Source organism: Montipora capricornis, chromosome 3 (genome assembly GCF_036669925.1).
Source record: "Montipora capricornis isolate CH-2021 chromosome 3, ASM3666992v2, whole genome shotgun sequence".
Lineage (NCBI taxonomy): Eukaryota > Metazoa > Cnidaria > Anthozoa > Scleractinia > Acroporidae > Montipora > Montipora capricornis.
The window spans coordinates 52596441-52603537 of record NC_090885.1 but is presented as its reverse complement, the minus strand read 5'-3'; positions in this window follow the sequence as shown (position 1 = coordinate 52603537).

Sequence of the window (7097 nt, the reverse complement as noted above, 5' to 3'; positions counted from 1 at the left end):
CGGTGATCTAACCCGAAGGTAGTGGGTTCAATTCCCACTCTGGTCAGAGTTTTTCTCTGTCCTTGTGTGGGCCCATTTTCATTAGTAGGTCTAACGCTCACATGGTTCATATGGGGTAGAAAACTAGCACTTCACATTACACTCTAATCAGTTAAGTCTATTGCTGGTTTTCACTCACGTGATCAACAGCCATGTTTTTCAACGAAAACAAAAGGAAGCGTTTGCATAATAATAGAGTTAAATTCCCGGAGGATTTGGTCGGGGCACCAACATGGCCGCCTTTTCTTTGTTTAGGGCACCAACATGGCGGTCGTGACGTCATGTGAAAACCGAGAATAAGGAAACTAGTCTGGAGCCCATGTCCCTTGTAACCCATGCGTCATATAAAATCAACATGCAGCGACGTTTGCTCCTAAAATCTGACCTTAGTCAGGAATTCTCTCCTTTTAATTCTTCTTAACTGCCAGAAACATCTTTAAAGATATTGAACATCAGAAGAAAATTGGGGAAGAAATTGCCTCACCTTATAAAGGGTCACGGTCTTCTCCAGGTAGCTCTAACTACAACAGTGTCTGACAGTAAAAAAAAACTGGAAGGGCCATGTTGGCATCGAAAAAGATACGGTTACAAATGAAACCGCATTCGTGTAAACGCTGGCTAAAGCTCCAACAACAAATTGTCAAGAATCTGCAATTGCTGATGATGTTTTCTCAACCAACCATAGAATAAAGTGGGATCATTTTGAAATTTTAGCAATTGGTCGATCAGACATGCATTGTAAAATTCAAGAGTCTCAGTTTATCCGTGATTTAAAGCCAGCCTTAAATGAAAACGTAGGCTCCTTGCAACTTATAAAGACTGTCTAAAGAAATGTTTTTCTTACCTGGAAAAATTAGATCTGTTTGGATATCTTAGCTGAAAATTGAAGTGTCCGAGAATTTTAGGGAATGATAGCTTCACTTCAGAAATTGCTAGCTGAACGTTAACTTCTAAGAACTTCCCAGCAAACCATTTACTTATCCGAAACTGCAAGGTGACCCTTTTAAGCGGCAAAAATTGCAAAAATTGCAAAAATATCCCTTCCGATCGAAAACCGTCGTCACGGGCTACTTTTCCCTGGTTCCGAATCTCAATTTTTAGGTGAAGTTGTAGTAAAGAAATCTATAGCTGTTTGGCAACGTAGAACCGAAATTCTTAGAACAGCTTGACTCTCCCGAACACATATTTCACCGAAAATTATCTTTGGGTGCCCCTGATTATTAGCAGAATTCTTGTCCTTTTATGTCAATCAATTTCGTTAGTTTCCAGTCCATTTATTTATATTTTTGAATTTAAATTTTTCTGTGTAACTGAATGATAATCCCTTCTGATGATATATGTTGTAAAAAGAGTTATGCAGTTCAAGCATATGTTTGTAACCGCTGTTTGTGTTTTTTCCTTATCGATAAGGTCAAGCTTTGTAATTGAGTAAAGTTATCTTCTCAGGTCTTTTATCGGGATTCCCATACCTTGTATTCCCTCACACTGAGCTTGGGGTGCCTGTGCTATTACAGTGAGAAATCCTGTTTTAAACACGTTCAACAATAATGTTTCGCTCTGAGGGGAAATCCTTCATCAAATAAATCAATCTTATTCACCTTAAATCAATACAACATCGTTGAAATTGGTCCAAAATTATTAAAGCTGTTGAAATGATTGCATTTAAGAATAAAAAGCAGCGATATAAAAGAATGACGTTTCCACGGCTCCATGCCATCATTCTCAAATTCAAATAAAAAACATTATGTGAGTTCATACTATAGTGAAATGTATGCGGGAAGGTCTCAGTTCATATGATTAATAAGAGAAAATAAAATAAAATTCCAAGCGTGGTGCGCTTGAACTGTCAAATAAAAAGTTTTGCTTTAATGGAGTCAGATTGAGTTTTTTGTTTTTGATGAAGAGCATTTCATAAATTAAACAATCCAGCTTCCGACGGCATGTTTAATTTATCAAAATGCTCTTCAACAAAAACAATTAAACAAACCAGCTTCCAACGGCATGTTTAATTTATGAAATGCTCTTCATTTAAAAACAAAAAAACCAACACTTAACACTCACTCTGACTCCATTAAAGCAAAACTTTTTGTTTGACAGTTCAAGCGCAACACGCTTGGAATTTTAGTTTATTTTATTTTCTCTTATTAATCATATGCACTGAGACCTTCACATGTACATTTCACAATATTATGAACTCACATAATGTTTTTTATTTGATTGAGAATGATGGCATGGAGCCGTGGAAACGTCATTCTTTTATATCGCTGCTTTTTATTCTTAAATGCTTATCGAACACCTTAGTTATTAGAAATGAATTGCATCACTGTAATCACAAATTTCAGGAATGCTTGTTAACGGATGCGCTTTATTGCGTCCCGTGGGAAGAAGTCTCAGCCGCCAAAACTGGTTTGACGAGAAATCTAAACTGTCTCTGCGCATGGAAATGAAGTTCTAAGGTCTTGCGATCAGAGGTTTTGGAGTGGCTGAACGTTCTCTCCAACTTAAAAAAAAAATTTCTCTGGCACCCAGGGTATATGAAGTAACGACTAAGATGTACTTTTTTCCTAGTAAATTATTTTTCCGTAACTTTAACTCTTCTTCCTCATTGATCACTTTTCTCTCTGCCATTTCCTTTCCCCGCAACACCAAGCTTCTTTGCTTCCCTCATCTCTGCATCTAAGGCATCGCAAAACGTAGTAAACCTGGCAATTAAAGGAATTAACAAAAGGATTAACCGGCTACATAAAACGTGGAAAAGCTGCATTCTAAGATTGCAAAACAATTCCGTTCACTTACCCGCGGTATGTTTACGCCATCCTCACCACTCGCGTTCCAGCTGATATGTCTATTAAGGGAACTGGGGCGAGTTTCAAATTTGAACTAATCGATAAATTGACACCATTGCATGAAAGATAACATTGAGATTGACCATGTGCCCAAGTTTTTACGCTTTTAGGTCGAACAAAGACCAAGGTTGTTTACCATTTACAAGCAGAAACCGGTTGGTACTAGGTTTGTTCAAATGGTAAGCAAAAACTCCCGAATGGGAAATTCAGTTGGGATCGGCGCGTACCATTTGCAAAATTCGTTCAAGTTTACCGAGGGAGTCTGGAGGGAGGCAAAATCATGGGGGAATGCAAATGGTAAACACGTTTTCCTTTTGGAAATTCCGTTTGGGAAGTTTGGACTACCGTTCAAGAAATCCCGTTTTCTCCGGAAATTTTTCGCTTGGGAAGACCAAAATAGGCTTACCATTTACATTCCAACCGAAATTTCCGGCTGTTTTTGGTAAATGGTAAACAACCCAAGTTACGGACTTTGAAACATAGTTAAAAGTCCATACTATTCTCACTGCATAATTAATTAGCTCATTGCAAAACACGCCGTCATTCCATCACATTCCCCCGTTACCGCCCGTGGTGATAGCGTCAGTGATGCTTTGCGCCATTTCGAGTTTAAATTTGGTCTCTCCGCTTGGAGCGTGGTCTTTTCGTCCTGTACTCCACAAAGACAGTCGTCTTTTGCGACCCACCCGCCTCCCCTGGTGAAGGTTGACCAAGCCCCTACATGCTCTTATCCTCGTTGCATACCTACTGCCTCATCAGTCGCGGACTCTTCCAATAACTTAATCTTATGCGATGAGGTAATGAGTATGCAGTGAGGATATGGTACAAACGTCTCCAGTCCGGGCCATAGACATTTTTGTCTACATGACATCATCAAAATGGCGTCCTGGCACAATACCCACCCCAAAATTTGCCCAAGTATTTTTGTCTACGGTTGGTCCCTTGAGTCCCAGTTCCCCTGAAAGAGGATAGACAGGGCTTCCATTCAGAGCAATCAGAAATAGCGTCGGTTGAAACACTGGCTACCCAAAAATTTGAATGCTCAGTCAACGTAACGGTTTGTAGGGTTTATGAAATGCATTTGGGACAGGACACCACCGTTGGCCTGGTGAAATTGTCACTTCTCTGTAGGGGTAGGGATCTAAGGTCAAACTTCGCCTATCTGGATCTTTTTCACGTCCCCACGGGCTTCTGACGTCTAAACCCTTTGTCTCGAACAGCCAATTGCGTTGCTCAAATATGTGTAAACATTTAAATATTACTATCAAGAGTTTCGAAGTTAGTTTTCTCACAGAAAAATATTCCTTGCTCCCCGCTGTTCTGCCGTGTTTCGAAGCTGAAAAGAACCAACTCAAAGAGTCAAAAAAAATCCATTTAAAAGCGGTCTATTCCAAGCAGATAATAGCTTTCGAGTGCTAACAATGCGATACTTAGGAGGCAGTGTGGCCCAGTGGTTAGGGCGCTTGCCTTGAGATACGGAGATCCCCGGTTCAAGACCCGCTCTGACCACTCGCTGAATTTGTTCCCTGGTAGTCCCTGGTTCAACTTCCCAGCTGCACTTGTAAATAGCCAACTGGTTTGCCTCCGGCCAGTTGGGATTCTAAACTGTTGTAGTTGTTGTGTTCTGTTGTTTCGTTGATTGTTTCATTGGCCCTGAAAAGCCCCTATGGGGAGCGGTCAATTAAGTATGTAAGTAAGTATGTATACGTTGATTGCGTTCATAACATTGCTCTTAGGTTTACAGAGAAACGGATCAAGTTGTCATTATTATTATTATTATTAACTTCGCTTTTAATCAATCTTTGTTATTTTGACTGCCGGTCATTTAGTGTTTTTAACGCCTTGACCGGCTACCGGCCATATAGCCACAGCGATCCTGATATTTTCTGACAGGTCGGTCATTTGTCCTGTTGAGTAATCTGCGAGTCATTTCACTAGAGAAAAACTAACTTCCGAGGTAGGATTTCGAGTTGGATTTTCGAGTAAGGATGTAGAGTTGTTTTTTTCGAGATGATTACTAGTAATCCAGCTGCAACGAATCGGCTACTTTGTCCGTAAACCCTCTCCTAGATTTCCAGTGCTATGCGGAAAACAAAAGAATTCCTGTAGGGGTGGGCTTAGTGTTTTGCCTTTTTATTCTGCGACATCACTATGTAAAGCATACACGAAGAGGCAAGACGTTGAGTCTTACATGAAGTCATAACATGCACCTCATATCAAAAATGGCAAGATTGGGAAAAGGAAAATTACGACAACTGGGCGTAAATCGAAGATAAGATCTAGAATATGGTTTTTCTTGTCATATCTATTCTGGTGGTACAAATTTAGAAATCCGCGTTAAGAATTAGACACAACTTAAGGCAAATATATAAGTCCTATAGTTCCACCATATTTTGAATACCAACAAATGGCTCCAATGCTGCTTTAGAGTGCTTTCCTTGTTCCCCCCTTCCCCCCATGACTGTTCTGTTTTCTCCATTTTAAGCGGTTGGATATCATACTGACCGCCGAAAGCAAATGTTAAAACCACGTCCGTCCCACAGCAAAGCATTCAAAGAATTTTCCACATCCCACGAACCTTCTTCTTGTCCCTGGCTACGCTTGTACGCTTCATTCAAGTAAATAAGGTATTTATAAGCCTCCTCGCCATGGAGACTCAATGCCTGCCCCTTTTGCTAACGTTTCCAAAATTAAGTGTCAGTTATTGTTTCCAGTCAAAAATGCTATTAGAATGCAATACTAGGATAGAGGATTGAACAAGATCGCCGTTACCGATCTGCCATCCTCGTACCAAAATGGGTGGGGGTTTGTCGAGCATTCAAATATCTCTCCTAAACATGACCTAAACAAAAGTGGACTTCACCTCAACACTAAAGGAACTGCCTGACTTGCAAAAAATTTTATTAATTATTTAAGAGGTGCTTAGGGTTTTGCCGACTGAGAAACTGATGACTCTTTGCCTCCGCAAATAAATCGTAAGTACACTAACAATAAGGGCAATAGACCTTATTCACGAAGGCCGCCATGTTGCATTTGCTATTATCATGCAAATTAGCTAGACACTTCTGAGGGGGCAAACAACTCAAGTTCGAGAGGTTATAAGGAACATCTTAGCCACACAGATGATTTGTTTCACGTTCATTGAATGCTTATCACCTAAGTCGTAAAATGGAATGATTACACAAGTTATTTCGATGTTTTTTAAGCGAAAAATGAGCAGATAACGAAGTAGAAAGTCAAAATGTCAAAGGCGATGAAAGATATAAAATTATTATAAAAGGTACTTAATTTTAAATCTAAAATTTACGTTTAGCAATGTTATTTAAATATTTCGACGAGCCGATTTTCCGTAATTTGCCTTTTTTCCAATGTTTGCCCCCCCCGCATAACACATGGCTAATTTGCATGACAATTTGAAAACCAAAATGGCGGCTATCGTGAATAAGGCCTATCCAGCCACTATCAATCCATTTGGCCGTGGTTTTCACATGGCGGCATTAAATATCAATAGTCTACTCGCTCACTTCTATGATCTCAAATTTTTTGTACTCAACTCCAAAACTGATGTACTGGCTATCAATGAAACGAAGATTGATAGTTCAGCCAATGATAATGAAATACATTTACCAGGATTTGAGGTTGTTAGGAAAGATCGCTCTGTTAATGGCCGAAGTGGTGGTGGTGTTTGCATGTATTTACGGAATAACATAAATTACAAGGTCCGTGACGATTTATGTGATGGCCAACTTGAATGCGTTGTCATCGAAATTATCAGATCCCACTCCAGACCTTTCTTTGTTAGTAAGTGGTAATAGCCTCCAAACTCTCCCCAAGATGTCTTTGGGCAATTTAAGTCTCTGGTCGATAAAGTGGACTCTGAACAGAAAGACTTTTACCTTCTGGGTGATCTAAACTGTAATGTGCTTGACGGATCAAATAATCATAACTCCTCCACTTTAACCAACATACTTGATATATATGGACTGAGTCAATTGATCTCCGAACCGACTAGAATTACACCCATTTCGAGAACGTTGATTGATCTCTGTAGAACTAGTTCGCCCGAAAAAATATCTAACTCTGGTGTAATTCATCTCGCTATCAGCGATCATTCTCTGGTCTTCATGACCCTTAAAATCTGCTACGACCGAACTGGTATTCATCGCACGATTGAGACACACGTTTTTAAAATTTTCAACTACCACCACTTCC